The following is a 20,348-nucleotide window of genomic DNA, read 5'->3' as shown; positions in this document are numbered from 1 at the left end:
AAGGTTTGCGGTTGTCAGTCACTGAGCTTTGAGGACTATTTGTTAAGCAGCTTTACTGCAGCAAAACCTGACTATTATGTTGTTTATTATTCCCTATCACTATTTCCTTCTCGATTTCCTGGTTCCTGTGTTTTCTGAGGTCTGGTTGGTCAGCTTTCCCTTCAATTCTATGAGCTTTAGCGTATCCTTCTAATAAAGTCTTCTCTTTGCTAACGTTAGTTGGAATTGATTTCTGTGGCTTGGAATTCAGAACCCTGACTGCTAGGGCTCATCTACCGATTCCCTGCTGAATTGCATGCTCCTTGGTCTGAATTCAGAAGCTTTCTCATATGATCTGAACAGTCTATTCCAGTCTTTCTTCCTATATCCTTTTCTTTTCAGATAACCTCTGCTGCATCCAACTGAAACAACTTGTGCCCTGGGCAATGTCTGGGGGACTTTGCATACATTTGCCTTGCCTAGAATATTCTCTTCCCATCTCCAGCTGCTGAAGTCCTGTGCTCCTTTCAAGGCTCCACTCAAATATCATCTCCTCTATGAAGCTTTCCCTGCTTCTCCTGGGAGAGCCTCTCCCCTCTGCAATACTGCAAGCAATGACCTCTCCTCGGATGGAGCTTACCTGCTTTGACAGAGCTGCTATGCTTTATTCCTCACCAGAGGGGGACTCACTGAGGCCATCTCTCAGGATAAGCAGAGAGAGTCCAGGTTCTTTTCCTTCACACTCATTCCTGCTAGTCGCTTTCCATGGTGTTTCCTGCCACTTGGGGTTATGGCCTTGTATTATCTATTTTTGTACCCATGACGCCAAGCTCAGGGCCTAGGACAAAGGTATGCTTGAAAGTACTGTTGATTGTTTGAATGCAGATATGAACCAATGCTCATCTTTTCTAGAATCTCACACCAGAGTAAGCACAAAATGCAAATATATTTTTGGCCAATGATGTGTTTCTTTTGATCCCACGATGGGACCTGACTATCATCTTATTTACCTTATCTGGAGATGAAGTTGTATCTGGAGTGAGCCACAGGCCAAACATTATGGGAAAACGTCCAAATGGAGCACCCAACACTTAAAATTCACTCAGCCTGCTACAGTTGGTGGGACCATCATAGATTTAGTACATGTAACCCATGAAACTGAGGTCCAGTGCAAGGAAGTAAGAAACCAAACTTTACACAGACTATAAAGGGAAGCTTGAGAATTGGAAGCCAGATCCCCAGGTTGTTAGTCCTCTACTTTGTACTAGGAGTAGTAGACCAGAGAGGGTCCAAGCTGGGTTTTTCCATTTTTCATAGGTCTTCCTACACAGTCTGTTGATGGGGAGGGCATCACCATCACTGTACCAACCTCCACAGACACAAAGGCTGCTCTTCTGTGCCCGGAAGGATTCTTAAAATAATAGTGCTGCCTGCCTCTGTGGGCTGAAGCCAGCTGTCTTGGTACACTCAGTTCCTGAATTACAATTTCCTGTTCTTTACATGTGGCGATAATTGGTGTCACAGTAAGTGGTCAGCCATTCCTCCTTCTGTCTTTGTGGCCAAGGCTTGATTGCAGGAAAGAGATCCAGGATGGAAGGAGCCAGGTGAGTGTCATATGATAGGGCAGGCAGAACTTTTGGAGCCAGAAAGATCTGAGTTCAAATCCTGGCTCTGCCACTGGCTGGCTCTGTGGCCTCCATTTTCTCATTTGTAAAGTGGGGGTTAAAACAGCACCCATCTCAGGGATCTAATGTGAAATAAATATTGTGTCTGACATAATAATGTGGTTAGTGAGTAGTATTTTACTCTATAGGATAAGAAAGAAGGCTGTCTTAGGCTAGACTGCCCCAAAGCAGATCCTGAGTCAAGTTTATTTGGGAGGTTATCCTGGAAAACGTCAGTATGAGAGCAGGAATGTGTCAGAAAAGGGATGGTAGTGACAGTGGGTGCTTTGATGGGTCAGTGACCCCTGTGAGCAATTGGAGTTCAGCCCCACCAGGGACCTCTGGGACATGGGGTGGAACACGCTTCAGAGTTGTCTCTCCTTCAGAGAATGAGGAAGTTGGAGTTTTATTCACCCCAATTCCCATCCATCATTAGTGGAGGGCTGCTGGAGGGTGAGGCTTAACCCCCTGGCATAGCTTGCTCCGGGAACCAGCTCAGTGGGCTTAAGTAGCTAGAGAAAGCCTTCTTCAGGCAGCAAGTTGCAGCTACGGGAAACTGGACATCATGGGGTCCACGAGCAAGGGAATGGTCAAGGTGAGGCCTCCACAGCATCTGCGACAAGGGCCCAAAGCTCATCAGGAGAAGCCACATCTGTCACATCAGGTCTGAGCTTGGGCTAGAACGAGGGTGGCAAACCTAAAGTCAGGAGCTGGTGCAGGTAGCCCTGGGGGGTGGGGAGTGAATCAGAAATGACGTTAGGAGTTCTAGACTTTTGCCATCAACTGTTCTGGAGGCCCAAACCCTGCATTCCTGGGTGCTGGTTACACTGTGAGACTGTGAGGCAAGTCAGGTTTCTCTCTGTTAGCATGGGCAACTAGGGACTACATTGAGAGACTTTCTCACTCTTTTCAAAACATAAGGGCCCCTGTTTCCCACATTTACCCTCCTCCACTCCCACAGTAGGACTGAAGCTTAAGACTTCGTACTGAGTGCTGGATAAGAGTGTGTGTGTGCGTGCGCGTGAGTGCAAGTCCTGAAAGGGCTATCTAGAAGATGGCCACTTGGCTCATCAAATGCAGTGGTTTCAACCTGGGCTGAGCTGAATAGCACAATAAGAGACAGGCAGCATGGAAGGGGTGGAAAACAGAATGAAGGAGCCCTGTGCATGAGAAACGAGCTGAATTCTGTGTGAATCCTCCCAAGGCACAGCCTGCTTTAAAAGCCACTGGATAGAAGTATCTGGAGATGCCTTATGCTGTTAGTCAAGTGCCAGAAATTCCCACCAGGTTTGGGTTTGAATGGATTATTTGAGTTCCCTGAATGCTTTTCTGATAGAATTACAAAAAGGCACTAGGGTTTGTGATTTCCAGTGTAACTATGTTGAAATGAGAAGGAAGCATCAAAGCGCCTTGCCAACGTTGTGGAAAAATCGCCCATGAACAAAACTTTCAGCAGCCAATTTCCATTGTAGCTTTCTCTGGAGTTTATAAATGTATGTACCGATAACAATTGTCATGATTATCGATGGTATTGATCACCACTGCTGTTTTAGTGAGAGCCTTCTATCTGCCGTCTATCTAGATTTTCATATCTTATTGCATTGAACCTCATAAGAATTCAGATAGAAGGAAATAGAGGCACCAAAAGGTTGATGGATCTGCTCAAGGTTGCACAGCAGGTAAGTGGTAGGGCTGGGATTCAGCACCAGATTTCTCCGGTTTCAAAGCCTCCTCTTTCAAGTCTTCACTCCATGTATGAGGTGAGGTATTTGGAAACTGATTTCCTTCTGGTGATAAAATGTTATTCTTGTGTAAGCACTGAGATCATTTCTTGACGTCTTCATCTATTCTTCGTCATAATCTGAATTTGCAGACCTCCCCACAGCCGCATGGCCTCCATGGTTTTGACTCAGCTTCCAGGTTTGGTGATGTCTCCATGCCAGCTGTCAAGGCTGCAAATTTACAGACCAGATCCAGCATCCAGATTTGTTTAGACTGGCCTACACGGTGTTGCAAAGGAATCTGAAGTTACGCTTACAACTTGGGAGATTTGATATCAAAATCAGGACTTCCAGCTCTTTTGGGAAAATCAAAATATCTATAAGAGTGATGGCAGCTCCCTCTTCAGTTCACTACCATCCCCATCTGTCCCTACTGCCTCCCTGTCACGGGTGTCAAGTGATAGGGCCACACTGCACCACACTTAGCACTGTTTTGTGGGCTTATTTAGAGAAAATTAGATTTTTCTAATTCCTTTACCCTGCCGATTGTTTTCTCACTTTCCTGGACTCTAAAGGCATTTGCATTTTTGACACTTGAAAATCAACTTCCCCGAATACAGTTCTTTGGAGACCCTGGGAAATCCATCCTGGGTTTTATCCCGTCTTCTCTTCTGTGCTCCTATCCAGCTGAATGGCACAAAGACACCAACTCACCTTCAAACAAGCCTTTTCAAATTATGGCTCTAACATTTGGTATTGCTTCTCCAGCCTCCGCTTCCTTGTCTGGAAAATGACTCCAGGTCACTTCATCTGGATAATCAACCAAAAGCCAAGCCAAATGGCTAGTCCACCCAAAACCCTGGGAGCCAGCCCACCAAATGAGTAATTCACTACATCATTTGATCCTTTGTAGTCTGTTTTCATTGGCCAGTTCATCTTGTCTCCATAACAGGATTTTATGGAATATTTAAATATTGTCTCCCCCAGCTCTCTGCTGCTGCAGCTGGAGACTGAGGTGCCAAGATGGAGTAGGGAGGGGGAGGTTGACAGGGAGAGAGGCCACAAAAGAAAGTCAGGCTGGAGGAGGTGGGGGCATAAGGAGAATACATTCATGAGACTGTGTTCTTTACTATAAAGACTCATAAATACATTCTCTTTATGAATAAGAAAACATAAATGAAGAATATGCTCATAAAAATTCTCCTTATTAAAGAATATATTACACTTTCCTCTCCCTCCACTTCCCCTCTCTCCACCCTTAAGCTCCAGCAGCAGCAGAGGAAATGGAAGCAAGGACACATTGAATGTTCTATGTAAATGCTGTTACAAGGACAAAATGAAAACTGGTCAATTAAAGCTAAATAATTCAACAAAAACAAGTAAATCTATCAAAGCTGCCATTCAGCCAATTGGAAAATAGACTAGTACTTTTCTTGTAGGTACTTGGGAAGATTAAATGAGCTAATGATGCTGTTGCCTGTAGCACAGCACCCAACAAACAGCAGCTATCATCATGCTGATCCAGATGGTTGCCACCACTCAGCCTGTCACCCAGATGTACCACCTGAGTCAACTTTAACTTCCCCTCCTGCCCACCTTCAAATCCAGTCAAAACCCAGATTCCATCTTGCATGGTGACTAACCGAGCCCCGGGTGTGGAAGGGAAGGAATTAAGGATGTCTTGAGAGTTAAACCAGGAACTGGTTCGTGATGGAGTGAACAGGAGTGTAGAGGCCCGAGAACAAGCTCCAGGCCCAAAAAGGGATCAACCCCTCGAGGGAGAAAGGGTCCCTCGATGAAGGTTGATGAACCAGGGAAGCCCGAACAAGGAGGCGTAGAGGTTGTATACTGGCAGGGCCTGCCCATCTTCTGCCCAGGAAAGGCTGAAGCCAGTAGGTCGTCATGTTCTGGAGGGGCGCGTGGGTGGCTCAGTCGGTGAAGCATCCGACTCTTGGTTTCGGCTCAGGTCATGATCTTACAGTTTGTGGGTTCAAGCCCCACGTTGGGCTCCACACTGACAGTGCCGGGCCTGCTTGGGATTCTCTCTCTCTCTCTCTCTCTCTCTCTCTCTCTCTCTCTCTCTCTCTCCCTCCCTCCCTCCCTCTGTTTCTCTCTCTCTCTGCTCCCCCTGTGTGCTCTTGCTCTCTCTCTCTCAAAAATAAATGAATAAACTTAAAAAAAAGGTCACATTCTGGTTTCCTGTTTACCCAGCCACCATCAGGTAACTTGGCTTCCTGAGGAGCGACGCCCCTAGGGACAGAATGTGCTCGTCCTGCTGGTGTGAACCTTCAGTCTGCTTGAAAGTAGCAAATTCTCTTTCTGGTTTGTTCTCATCTCTCGTTCCTCGTTGGCAATGTTTATTCAGGCGTCTAATAACTTCTGGACTTCAAAGATTGAATTTCTGAGCTTACACGACTGAGGCAGTGATTCATTCTCCAAGATCAATGTCCCCTGGTGGGGGGCCTTTCTGCGAGGCCAGTGCCCAGACCCCACGGTAGCTGGGGGCTCTTCTCACGGGCAGCCTCAACCACCTCACCAAGACAGCAGCCTGGAGCAGAAGGGAGGATGCGGACTGCTGCGGAAGAGAGTCAGGTTTGAGTGTCCTCATGAGGCGGCAGCAAATTTTGTTCTTGAGCAGGACTTATGGCCTTTCCTAATATTGCTGGAGAGGAAGGGGGAAAGTTCCTCCCCACATTAGCCTGAAAATCTAATTGAGGAGAATTCCGTTGCCTAGACAATGGCATATTAAATTGTTCAGCAAAAGCAAGAATTTATAAAAAATTGTCCCTGATCTATAGAACTAGGGAACATAATAAATCTCCCAGGAATTTTAGCCACGCTTAGGATAGATCATCCTCGGAAATTGCATTAGCATGCAGATGAGATGGGCAGAGGGCTGCAGGCTCCTGAAGCAAGAGAACAGTACTCCAGAGCAGGCTGGCCTTTTGTGGTAATGAGCGTGTGTCCAAAGTACATTCAAGAGAAGGAAACAGGTGAAGGGAGAGGGTACTGATGACCTACTTTGTGCAGGCACAGGGCTGGTAACCTTCACTATGTATCATCTGTTTGAACCATCGCCGCGTGCCCACGGAGCAGAGCATTTGCTGTTTTTCTGTTTTTTAAATCTCCATTCTGATGAGTGTCTTAGGGTGGCAAACAAGAGAGAAGCTTAATTAAGAAGCAGTCGCTACTAGGTAAATACTGCTGGATCCCACAGAACAAAAAAAAAAAAAAAAAAAAAAAAAAGGAAAAGCTAACCCAAGGCTGGAGGAAAGGCAGAAGCCAACAGCAGGTCTGTGGACTCGGCAGCAGGTTTGCTGACCGTCCCTCTGCATTACCATGACTCAGCAACCTAAGGTCTAGGCCCTTCAGTTCAAGGACAGAGAATGTGCTGGATGGAGCAAGACTGGGTTCTCCCCTGGACCTGTCAGAGCTAGCCAAAGGGTCAGGGACACGCAGTATAGACAAAACCAATGAGGACTCATCCATGTTCCTAGAGGTGCAGTGTTGGCAAAATGCCCAATGTCCCAGCAGAAGGTGCTAGGGTATGTGCAAAATCAGCATCCCTGCCTTCCTAGGCTTCTCCCAGGCATCTCTCATCCAGGAGCCTGCATATTCATCAGGGCACTCATTTGGGGGCAGCAGAGAACGTAGCCTCTGATATTTAGAAGGGCATGACTATTTGATCCCCAGTGGCCTCAGGGCATCAGCAACAAGTGTCTCTGTTCTGTTGTCACTCTGCTTTCAGGTGGTCAGTCCGGCTTGTCTGGAGCTTATCTCTTCCTGGAGTCATTTACTAAAGTCTGTAGAAGATCTCCAACTTCTGAAATACTCTGATATTTTGCTGGTCTGCCCCTAAGTGCTTCGTCACCGGCCACATGATCTGGCCCCAAGTGGACAGGGAGAGGTATTTTAATGGACTATATTTGCCCCCGAGTGTAAAAGCCCTGCCAGTATCCCCTGCTGGGATCAGGGGGTCCTCACTCCTTCCCACGCCACCTCAATTCAGCTGCTTCCACATGGGAAGCTCTGGTATGTTGCAGCCCATTCCCAAACCCCACTTCTGTATGAATCAGAATGAGAGAAGCCAGATTCAGAAATACACTAAATACTTTGCATACATAATCTCACTTAATTCTCAGAACAACCTGGTGAGAGGGGACTATTTTCTATTCCTCTCCTCATTTGACAAGTGAGAAAATTTAAGTGCAGAGAGATGTCACAACCAGCCCAAAAGTCACACCTAGCAAATGGCAAAGGCAGGACTTGGATCCAGACAACTGGAGTCCAGATCTAAGTGCTTCATCTCTGTGCTCCTGCTTCTGGTTGTAAGGAACAGAAAAGAAAGTAGGAAAAAAAAAAAAAAAAACAAACAAGTAGACCTGTAGCTGGTTATTCCATTCATCTATTGCTGCTTCGGTAGCCATTCCAAACGGAATGGCTTACACTAATGGCAGTCATTTATTTTTCTCACAAATCTGCAATTCGGGTTCAGCAGGGATGGCTTGTCTCTGCTGCTCATGGAATCAACTGGGACAGCTGGGCTGAGGCAGGAAGCTCTACTTCCCATGTGGTTCAGTCATATTGCAAGTAGGATGGCTCTCGTTGGTGGTTTCTCTCCACATGGGCCTTTCTATGGGCAGCTTGGGCTTCCCCTCAACATGGGGGCTTGGTTACAAAAGCAAGCACCTCTTGAGAAAGAGTGTAAGCTGCCAGTTTCTTAAGGTCTGAGGATGGAAAATGGCATAATGTAACTTCCAGTTATGTTAATAGTCATGCGATAACTAATTAGCAGACACCCACTCCCCACCTCTTAAGAAGAAGGTCAAAGAATTTGGGGGCCATATTTTAAATCTACTGTATTTGCTTAAGCAGAGGGTGAAGTTTATTGGAAGTAGTCATGGTATCTCACGGATTCCAGAAGAAGGGCAGGAACCAACAAAAAACCCAGATGCGTCAGCACTAAGAGCAATTTCCTTAGATGTTTCCAGAACTGTGTCATCAAAGTGACTCAGTCTACCTGTCCTCTAGCTTCTGTGCTTCTCACTGCAAAATCCCAAACTCTTCAAAAAGTAATCAGAGTATCACACTGGGGTCAGGTGCCGACCCTGGATTCGTCACTTGTGGCCAAAGGCCTAAGCCTGCACTTCAGACATACTTTTCCAAAGGAGGGAAATGCTTAATGCCCTGTTTTACAGGTGGGTAAACTGTGAGTGTAAGTCATTTACCTGTGAGTTGTACCGAAGTCCCACTGAGCCCTGCTAAGCTTAAATTGGGTGGGCCCTATGACTTGCAGACATAAGAGAGAAAAATAAATACCTACTGTTAGAGTCCACTGACATCTGGATAGTTTGTTATATGGCATTATGGTGGCAAGAGATTACGACCAATGTTGGATCTTTCCAGCTCTTTAAACTATCCCTTGACCATCTTTATAAATGCCTACTTCAAGACCTAGACAAAATCTTGAATTTGTCTTTCTCAGATTTCAGTACTTCAATCCACATGAATTCATTTAAAGAAAGTTTTTTTTAATGAGTTAACTAAACCAAGAGATTATTTAAGAATTTCATAATAATGAGAAAGGGATGAGGTGGGCCATTTTCTTTGCTGGCTGTATAGAACAGTCAAAGCCAACTGGCTTAAAATTGGTGTATGATTCTGAACTTTAAAAGAAGCTGGAAAAAATGAAAGCCAACATTGAAGAAAGAATGCATCTGGAAGAAGCCAGAATTTATTGCTGGGGTAATAAATTAGAAATTTCTGGAAGGAAAATCTATCTGAAATGACAAAAAGTGACCCCAAATCACAAGTATTTTAAATTCCAGAGCTCACAGGAAAGCTTCAGCGATTTACTGACTTTTTTTGCCAGTTCCCATTTCATTGGGCAGAGATCACTGTAGTAGATAAAATTCTACAGAAATAAACCTGCCTTTGCCAAAAGAAATAGTTATATGAACTGTTATTTACATTTGCCCTTCAAAATACCTCCTGAAGGCTGAGTTCTGGTCACAGGCTTTCATTAGAATCCAAATGGATTACACTCAGATTTGTGCTTCTTATTCTAAGGCACATAAAGCTAACATTTGGGGCTTTCTTCCAGGGAAAAGAAACATCCGACCAGATCACAGTGTATTCTAACAAGCACTTTAAAAGTTTTAAAAATGTCAATTGTTGCAAACAGGGCTAGCCAATTACATTCCGACAAGCAGAAGGAATAGGAAAACAGATCAAACTCAGAGAATACATCTCGGTCACCTACTCTGTGCCAGGAATGGTGCTCAATGTTGCACTTACAAGGCCTTTTACTAATAGCAATAACCAATACTTTTTGACTGTGCAACATCCCAATGGCTGATCCATGTTCTTATTTCCTTGCTCAACAAGTTTTAGAAAAGTATTCCTTCATCACTGAATGTACTAAATTTGCCCACAGCAGACAGCATACAAATTGTGTGTGTGCGTGCGTGTGTGTGTGTGTGTGTGTGTGTGTGTGTGTGTAATCTTTGTAGACAGTTTTAGTGCCAGGGAAGAGATAGCCTTGGACAAATCATCATTTACCAGGCTTTTACTCTACTCACAATTATATGTCATGCAGATATTTCATTATCAAGAAAATTATTATTGCTATAATTGAGATAATACTAGCTAGAACTTCTTGACTGTCTAATGTGTACTGTGTCCTGTGTACATCTCATATAATCCTCATATAACCCCAATTATTACATTAGTTTTCCAATTTCCCTAAAATTGTTCCAGTATTTTTTTTAGATCGGGAAACTGAGCCTCAGAAAAGTGACCACCTTTCAGGAGTTTCCATGACTAGTAAGTCGTGGGGCTGGAACTAGAGCCCAAATCTACTGAACCCAAGGTCCCTGCTCTAAACCACCTCCCTAAACTGCCCCAATTTTAGCTTAAAGGAATTTTTTAAATATACAAACTTTCCAAGCGGAAGAGATAACTTGACAGCATGTTAAAAGTGAGACAGCAGATGGGTCTATGGCAACTGACTGAGAGTGCTCCCAGAAAGCGAAACTTCCACCAGCAGCAGAGCAAATGCAGCCTGGCTTGCCCCTCAGAGGGAGGCCAAGAATGACCGCCAATGGTTACTCTGGGGGTCTGGGGAAAGAGAGGACTACGTGGCCCATAGGCTGCTTAAGAATCGGTTAAAGTCCACCTCTCCTTTCCCACTCCATGCAGCCGGTGTTTGCCCCTCCCACCTCCCAGAAAACTGTCATTCTGTTATCTGGGGAGGGCAAGGCAGGGTTTTTGGATTGAGGACATCAGACACAGTTCAGAGTGGGAGTACCCTACCACAAACAGGGCGTTTCAATAAACAATTATATACTGGACAACTGAGCCCCAGCCCAGTCCTCAACTTTCCTCCCAAACTAGCTCTAACAATGGGCAGCCAGGCCCATCCACTCTAGGTAGGAGGCTCCACAGCCTTCTCTGGGGATGACGACCAGCCTAAGGCAGATTTGAAGACCTGACTTCAGTGATGCCTGCAAGGAAACAGCCCAGGCAGACCACCCTGTGGTGAAGCCCATCGGCTCCAAGAACAGTCCACCCATGGCCTTCAAGCTTCCAATCAGCTCCTTGCTGTCCCACTCTTAACAGGAACCAGTGAGCAGGGATCAATGGACATTTGAGAAAAGACTTTAAATGAAATAAGTAAGTAAGTATATAAATAAATAAATAAATAAATAAATTTTTATGGAGGAGATACTCTACTACCAAAGAAACTAACAACAAAATCCACCATAGAAAAATACATAATGCATATTCAAAACAAGAACAGGGTATTAGAAGAAAAGGAAGGAAGGAAGGAAGGAAGGAAGGAAAGAAAGAAAAAGTGAAAGGAAAGGAGGAAAAGAGGGAGAGCGGAAGGAAGGAAGAGAGAGAGAGAAAAGGAACATTTAGAGAACAAATAAAGTCCTTGAAAGTTAAAAAGCATGACAATATAAATGAAAAAATCAACAGAAGTTCTGGAAGAAAGAAGGTGAGAAATATTCTAGAAAGTAGAGGAAAAAATGAAAGAGAAAAAAATGGGAAAAAATATTAAATGAATGAATGACAAATACAAGATGCACAGCATCCATATAACAGGAAGGCCAGGAAGAGAAAGCAAGGAAATCAGAAAACAAGAGATGCTCTACAAAATAATCTAAGACAATTGCCCAGAACCGAAGAACATAGATTTCCAGATTGAAAGGTTCTGTTATATTGGATCTTTAGGTACTTGAGGCATGTCATCATGAAACTTCAGAATACTGAGACTATCCTACAACCTTCCAGAAAGAAAATACAAGTCACATACAAAGAACCAGAATCAGAAGGGCTTCAGAGTAACCAAAAGCAATGTAATCAATATTATAAAGGAAAATTGTTTTTGATCTAGAACTCTACACCCAACCATAATATCAACCAGTGTCAGGGTGGAACAAAAACATTTTCAGACACACAAAGTCTCAAAAAATTTCAAAAAAAGTCCCATGCACTCTTTCTAAGAAAGCTTATGGAGGATGTGCTCCAATAAAACAAGCGAATAAACCAAGAAAGAGGAAGGCATGGGCTTTAGGAAACAAAGGATCTAACCCAGGAGCGAGGCAAAAGTGATGGTGGTAAAGGGAAATTTCAGAACAGTAAGTGTGCAGGAGACAAAATACCGTATTGACTAGAGCAGTCAGAAGGCACCAGGGGAGAGATTTCCTTAAGAGAAACGGAAAGAAAATCTAGTGGATCTGCCCATTCTGAGAGGAGAACTGGACAACTGGGGGAATGATAGGGGCTGAACGAGTGAAGTACACAGGAAACTAAGCAAACAAAGAAGCAAACACAGACAACAGTTCACTAAAGAGGAGAGCACTTTGTTCAGGAAAGAGAAGTAATCATAGTATATTCCATGGCTCAGCTATGAAAAGCATTTTCATAGCCATGATGGAGACCAAATGTTGAAAGAACCCAAATTATAATTGGATCATATTGGTAGGATGGGGGTCATGGGGACTCTGTGTGTGTGGTGGGGATAAAGGAGCAAAAGAGAATCAAACCTCAATCTCCCTAGTGCCAGGAGACCCCCAATTTCACACAAACCAAGAAGCAAGATAATAGCATCTTCTTCAGAGAATGGGCCGTAGATACAAAACCATCAGCTGAAAGAATTAAACCTGTTGCTGTTGTTGTTTTTCCTGAGGAAGGTGAGAAACACGAGGGCTGATCTTCACAGCCAGACCTATTTTGCTCTTTAAATCAGGAACTTATATAACACGATGTAAAAATGAATAATTAAAAAAAACAATTAAACTTCATTCACTTAAATGTTTTTCACTGCAACGAGTACTTAACAAATTAGCCTAATTAAGTCAGATCTCTCAGGATCTGTACAGCCCTTTTCGTCTCTCTCCAAGTAAATGAATGTCTCACGCAAGAAGAGATAGTTTAACAAGCAGTACACCCACTTCTGCGTTCTCCCCTGGGTTGCAGGAGCGAGGGGGCTGAGAGGTGGGATGCAGGTGCAACGTGGGCTTCGCCACTCAGCTACATTCACAGAGATTTCAAAGGCAGAAAGGAGGTAACAGACTCTCCTTCATCTGGAATGGTGCATGTGGGGACTCATCAGGCCAGAGTTGCTGCCGCAGCCTACATCGTCCCCTTCCGGTAGCCTCACTCAAGGCTGCATTGCTACTGGGAAGTTGGCTGCAAGTTGCAGACGTGTTAGTGGAAGGCAGCAAATTTCTGCCTCCTGGAACCCCAACTGCAGTGGCGGACCAGGAGGTGGCTGACTTGGGTCCATTAGCTCTTCCAGCAACTAATTCCATGAAACCTCGGGAGAGCCTTGAGAGAGTCACAGCTTAGTGCCCTAGGGCTTCGAAGCAAAGCTGTGCTCTATTCCAGAAGTAATGGCTTTCCTTTTGAGAAGCAGCTTGTCCATTGCTACCAGGGCTGACTATAAGAGACCAAGTGACCATGTAATCTGAACTGCTCATTGTGAACCAGATGCTGTCTGACTGTCCAAGCCGCAAAGGTGGCTTTGTGCGTGCAGCAGTGTATCGTCACCGAGTAAAAGCGACAGACCTGATATTGGGCTCGCTCAGGTCCTGAAAGCATAAGAAAGCTGCTTCAGCAGGTGCTCAGTCTCAGATTCCTATGGTCCCTCCACTCCCTCCAGCCTCACCTATGGCTTTGTGGGGAGTCCTTGATGACCAGGTGATTGAGGAAGAAAAACCTGGGAGCTAGACTGGGAGTTATGGATGGGTCTACACAGGGTGCTGCACCTACTAGATGTAGACTACTATAGCATCGTACAGAGGGAAATCTCCCTGAGGGCAGAATTTTAAGCAATACGGTGAGTTGGTCCCTGGAAAGAAAGATGGATGGTCAGAGGTAGAACTCTATGGTGATTCAGGAAGTACTAAGGGTTTGGCTGGATGATCAGAGATTCAGGAGAACAAAAATGGAAGACTGGTAACAAAGAGACCCAAGAAAGAGATGTGCAGACAGACCTCTTGGAATGGGTACAGAGTGCAAGGATATCTCTGTTCTGGGTGAATGCTCATCACAGAGCACCCGCGGGAGAGGAGACTTTCAATAATCTGGTTAACGAAAAGAGATGTGGATGTCAGCAGCCTCTTTACCAGCCACACCTGATGGGCAAGCACAGTGGCTATGGTATCAGGGATGGGGTTCATGCAGGTCCTCAACAACATGGGTTTGTTTCTCTTTCCCAAAATTGACCTTCACAACCTACCAATAGCAGAGACCACTACTGATGCCCCTGATATAACACCATTGCCCAGAAGAACCAGCTGGGCCATTGGGGGAAGGTGGATTACCCTGGCATGGGTAATCCATGCCAGCATGGCAGGAGCAGCTGGAATATTTTCCTGTCCTACCTGCAATGTTTCTGTCAGCTCCACCATCCGTAGGCTTAAAAAAGCCTTATTCATTGTCATGGTATTTGCATACACAGGTTAATACTAAATGATCTAGATCGCATGCCTATCTCCAGACAAATGACCCTTGCCCAGTGGTATAGAATGTACTAACTGAAGACAAGTGATTCACTTTGGAACAGGATGAATCAACCTGTCAGCATTAGTTAGTAAAATAATTAGATTGGTGGTTTGTACCTACTTCTGATAGCAGGGCAGGTTTGATCACATAGCTAAAGCCTGCTTATATGACCAGCTTACTAGAAGATACCCTACCAGAAGCAGGCTTCCTGGTATTTGAGGTGCTTCATACTCCTGGAGACTTGTGCATCCTATGCGGCCCAGAAATTTGAGGACAAAAAAGTCTGTGCCTGAGACCTCTGGGTTCCTTTGTATTCATATTTATTTTATACTGCTGCTGTGATGTATGTACAGATGTCTATTATATAGTCAAATGGAGATGTAGAATAGGGAATTTGAAGTCTCGAGGTGAAATATTGGGAAGGAATATGCATATTTGGAAGCCATAAGCATACTGATGAATATTGATGTTATTTAACATGGGAGTAGATAAAAACAGAGAAGAGGCCTGAAGATTGAGCCTGGGTCCCACCAACACTGACCAGAGGAGAGATACCAATAAAGGAGGAGAAGAAGGAGTCACCTATGAGATGGGAGAAGCACCAACAATTTATGGTGGCCCAATGACAGTGAATTTAGTGTTTTAAGAAGGAAAGAGTGATCAACAGTGTCACACACTGCTGACAGCAAGATGTGGTTTGAGAATCGATCATAGGATCTGGCAATATGGAGACCCTCTATAACCACAACAGATGTGTTTCCAAGGAGTTGGATTAAGGAAAGAATAGACATTAAGGCAGAGAAGATAGGAAACTTACACAATTCTTTTGAGGACCGTTTGAAGAAATGGCAGGAAATGAGAGGTCACAAGAGGGACCTTTTTTTAATGGGAGAGATTACAATATGTTTTTATGGGGATGAAAGCAATCAAGTAGGGAAGACAAAATGTGATAGCGCAGTATTACTTGTCTCTTGTACAGTCTGAGAGTAAGTGAGAGGGGGTGGTATCCAGGACCCAAATGGAGAGGTTGGCCTTAGCGGGGAGCATCAGCAGTTCATCCATGAGCACAGAAGGGAGGGAGGAGCGTGTGGGGGCAGGTGTGATGGGAGCCTGCAGATGGTCTTATCTGAAGGCTTCTCTTTCCTCCGTGAAATAGGAAGCAACATCATCCGTTAAGAGGGTGGATTAGGGAGGAGATGTTGGAGGTTTAACGAGAGAGGAGAAAGTGTGAAATAGATTGGAAATGCAAAGGCCCACTTGATAACGGTTGGCAAGAGTTTAAAATGACACCAGTCAACATGGTGTTGTGGGGGTTTTTACCCCTCTTCCCTAAATATGTAGAACTACTTGGGCACAAATATAGAGCAGGTGAAGACTCTAATTTACCTGAGGTTGAGTAGCCAGGTGAGTATATCAGGGAGAGGAAAGATGAGCAAGGGAGATGAGGATTCATGCTGACATCACAATGGCGGCCCTGGAATCTAAGCAAGAGCAAGAGACAAGTGAGGACATGGGAAGGTGAGGGGCAGAGCAAGGCTGAGAGGGTCAATCCTTCGATATCCCAGTAGAGTCAAAAAATTGTCAGAGTTAGAGACCTGTTGGAGGGAACGCCATGGAAAGATATGAGGTAGTGTTCCACGAGTATGGTGTTAAGATGAAGGCTCTGAAGATGGCAAAACTACTAGTCATTACAAGGCCGAGGCATGGCCACGGGGGTCATGAAGTGAGGTCAAGAACAAGATCTTTGCAAGCAATGCCCTTGAGGAGCTGACATGTTGGGGTGCTGGCGGCTTATCTACAAAAACACTAAGGCCACTGGGAATGACGATCTTAGCTGTGGTGGGAAACAGTGAGGCAGGAGCCAAAACCTTCAGTGAATGACGGGCAGGGACAAGAAAATGGAGCAGCAGACTTGCTTCAAAAGAGCTAAAGAAGTCTTCCTCCCTAGGAAGGAGGAAGCAGCAATGAGGAACAGGGGCTGCCTGGCTCACTGCTAACCCCAGACGTAGGTAGGCTTCAGATTCAAAAAGAAAACCAACCACCACTTAAGGGGAATTCTGGAAAGCAGTGTCCTGAGGGTAAGCAAGATACAATCTTCTCAACTCCAGTAACTGACGTGGCCAAGCTATGCTGCGGGACAAATATGGCACCAGACAATGAGGGGACACACACACATACATACACACACATACACACACACCATCCCAGACCCTCCTGATGGCAGATCTTCAGAGCATCATTGCTCCTTAATATTAAGGAGCCTACATCCCAACATGGCACTGGGAAGTGGGAAAAGGGCCCAGGAATCAGAAGACCCATCACTTCACAGCTGTCCCTCAATGTCACCACTGTGGGGCTAGCCCAGCCGTGTTCACTCACTTCATTCCACAGGTTGGAAAAATGAGGCTCAGAGAGTGAAGTGACTCAAAAGTCAGGGCAGAGCCAGGAATGACCCTATATCTTCTGAATCTTCCCAACCCCTGCTCTTGCCACTAACCAGTCTCTCCCATTTCCCAAAGATCAGATATACCTAGAGACTTAAAAAAAAAATACACATTCATGGGCCCCATACCTGGAGATAGGGCTCAGTGGATATGGGGCTTGGACCAGGAATGAGCATTTTAACAGCCACCCTAGGTCATTTTTATCATGACAGAAGTTTGGAAACACAGCAGGCCCCCACACTGCCTTCCCTATTGATTTATCTTGTGTAGCTGAGACTGTTACTTCATTTCTCAGGACTTCAATTGGCGGAACAGCATGGAAGCTTTTTGGTGTCTTTCATCCCCGAAATACAGCCAGATCAATACTAAACCATCCTGCACACCTAGAAAATTGATTTGGGGATTAACACAACAATCTGCACAACCTGAACCACAGAACCCAGCAGGTATGTGGCGTGGAGAAGTGAACTGGGGGAGAAAGAAGCCACGGAGGGCAGGGAGCTGTTTTTGCTTATGCAGAGAGGACCGAGACAGGGGCAGGGGGTATGGGAAAACCACCCTGCCAAAAGCAGTTGCAGAGAAAGTGGAAAAGTGGAAACAGCCGCAGGGACAGAACTAAAAAGGGAGAAAGGAGAGGGTTTAAATTCCACTAAGACTCTATAAACAGGGGGAGCACAGATGAAACTCCGCAGCTTGATACCTGGCGGTGTGCTCTGGTGGGAAGGGCGAATCCCCAGGAACAGAGTCGAGTCCAGGGGTCTTCGGGCCACATGGGGAGCGGCGGTTCCCTTGCTGGCAGATTTCCCCACAGGCAAAGGCCACAGTGGACCCAAGAGAACAACCACATTCACTGGTGCTGGAACAAGATCGTTGGGGGTGAAGCCTGGTGCCAAATGTGTGCCGTCATTTTCCATAATCCCCGAAACGGTGCTGCTGCACCACCGCGTGAACTTTTTCTGGAGCGGGCTGGCACCCAGCCGCAGTCTCTGGACATCGGCAGCAGCAAGGTCCGTGAACGTTCCTGGGTGTCACCGGCACCCGGCCATTGCTCAGTGAGAGCCCCCTGCAGAGGGCAGAATGGGTCAAAGCCGCGGTCCCTCAGAAGTAAGGGGTTGGGAAAAACAGCCGCATCTGAGATAAAATTCAGGAGGGAGGTGCTGCCTGGGGCTTGGTCACGGACAGTGTAAAAGAGGGGAGTGGAGGAAAGCTGGACAGAGGACGGGCGCGCGGTTGCTGATCCGGGAGAACAGAATGGCTGGCTGGGTGGCGCCATTTTAACTGCACCCGCGCATGTGCATAGGCACCTAAGAGCACTGCAACACTCCGCCCCGGTAGGCTAGCAGCGCCATCTAGTGGAGAGCGGAGCCATTACACTAAGCCCCGCCCAACTGGGTCAACCTTGTTCTTCAAGAACACAAGTCTCACTGCCTGCTTAGTTTATGGACTATAAAGTGCTTCATAGTTTGACCTCTAGGGCAAAACAAAGTAATTGCAATCATATTTCAGTCTGTTCACTGGTCCATCTATTCAATTTTTTTTCATTTCTTTTCTTGAATACAGAAAGAAAAGTTTTTTTTATTTTCAATTGTTCTTTAAGAACAATATTTTAAGAAAATATTTTTTTAATTTTTTTCTACTATACTTTTGTGTAAATTTTTTCACATTCTATTTTACTTCAATCATTTCATTTTATTCTATTTCAATGTATTCATTTCTTCAAATTTTCAAATAATTTCCTTTTTTTTTCCTTTTTTTTCTTTCCCCTTTTTTCTCTAATCTATCAAGCCCCTTTCAAAACCCAGACCAAAACACACCTAGGTCCTAGCATCATTTATTTGATTTGCGTGTGTGTGTGGGTGTGTGGGTGTTGTTTTTAATTTGTTAATTTTAATTTTTTTTAATTTTAATTTTTTTAATTTTAATTTTTTTCCTCATGCTTCGTTTTCTCCCTTCAAAATGATGAAGCGAAAGAATTCACCCCAAAAGAAGGAGCAGGAAGAAATGACAGCCACAGACTTAACCAACACAGATACAAGGAAGATGTCTGAACCAGAATTTAGAATCATGATAACAAGAATACTAGCTGGAGCCAAAAATAGATTAGAATCCCTTTCTGCGGAGATTTTCTTTCTTTTTTTTTTAACATTTTTTTTAATGTTTATTTATTTTTGAGACAGACAGAGCATGAATGGGGGAGGGTCAGAGAGAGGGAGACACAGAATCTGAAGCAGGCTCCAGGCTCTGAGCTGTCAGCACAGAGCCCGACGCGGGGCTCGAACTCACGGACCGTGAGATCATGACCTGAGCCGAAGTCAGACACTTGACCGACTGAGCCACCCAGGCGCCCCTCTGCGGAGATTTTCAAAAGAAGTAAAAGCTAGTCAGAATGAAATTTTTAAAAAATGCTATAACTGGGTTGCAATTTCTATTGGATGCCATGGCGGCAAGGATGTATGAGGCAGAGCAGAGAATCAGTGATATAGAGGACAAACTTATGGAGATTAATGAAGCAGAAAAAAAAGAGGGAGACTGAGGCAAAAGAGCATGATTTAAGAACTAGAGAAATCAGTGACTCATTAAAAAAAGAACATCAGAATCATAGGGGTCCCAGGAGATAAAGAGAGAGAAAAAGGGGTAGAAAGGTTATGTGAGCAAATCATAGCAGGAAACTTTCTTAACCTGGGAAGAGACACAGACATCAAAATCCAGGAAGCACAGACGACTCCATTAGATTCAACAAAAACTGATCATCAACAAGGCATATCATAGTCAAATTCACAAAATACTCAGGCAACAAAAGAATCAAGAAACAGCAAGGGGAAAAAAGTCCTTAACCTACAAGGGAAGACAGATTAGGTTTGCAGGAGATCTATCCACAGGCCAGAAAGGCCTGGATATATTCAGGATATATCAATGGCAGGATATATTCAATGTGCTGAATCAGAAAAATATGCAGCCAAGAATTCTTGATCCAGCAAGGCTGTCATTCAAAATAGGAGAGATTAAGTTTCCCAGACAAACAAAAAATAAAGGAGTTCATGACCACTAAAGCAGCCCTGCAAGTAATTTTAAGGGGGACTCTCTGAGGGGAGAAAAGATGAAAAAAAATAAACAAATAAATAAAGACCAAAAACAACGAAGACTAGAAAGGACCAGACAACACCACCAAAAACTCCAACTCTACAAGCAACATAATGGCAATATCTATCTTTCAGTTACTCACTCTAAACATCAGTGGACTAAATGCTCCAATCAAAAGACATGGGGTAACAGAATGGATAAGAAAACAAGACCCATCTATATGCTGTTTACAAGAGACCTACTTTAGATCTAAAGACACCTTCAAATTGAAAGTAAGGGGATGGAAATCCATCTGTCATGCTAATGGTCGACAAAAGAAAGCTGGAGTAGCCATACTTTTATCAGGCAATCTAGACTTTAAAATAAAGACTGTAACAAGAGATGAAGAAGGGCATTATATCATAATTAAGGGGTCTATCCACCAAGAAGACCTAACAATTGTA

General features: G+C 44.6%; 1 long non-coding RNA gene across 1 annotated transcript; it reads right to left on the bottom strand.

Moving 5' to 3' along the window:
* Positions 1 to 1,688: 1,688 nt before the first annotated feature.
* Positions 1,689 to 15,808, bottom strand: LOC122198766. Its single transcript, XR_006193156.1, has 3 exons — positions 15,767 to 15,808; positions 6,386 to 6,507; positions 1,689 to 2,368 (listed from the first exon to the last, which is right to left on the bottom strand). It is a non-coding gene; the product is annotated as an uncharacterized LOC122198766 (long non-coding RNA).
* Positions 15,809 to 20,348: the final 4,540 nt, after the last annotated feature.

The sequence above is a fragment of the Panthera leo genome, chromosome C2 (assembly GCF_018350215.1).
Source record: "Panthera leo isolate Ple1 chromosome C2, P.leo_Ple1_pat1.1, whole genome shotgun sequence".
Lineage (NCBI taxonomy): Eukaryota > Metazoa > Chordata > Mammalia > Carnivora > Felidae > Panthera > Panthera leo.
The sequence above is the reverse complement of the archived record's forward strand: the minus strand, read 5'-3'. Positions and strand labels throughout refer to the sequence as shown.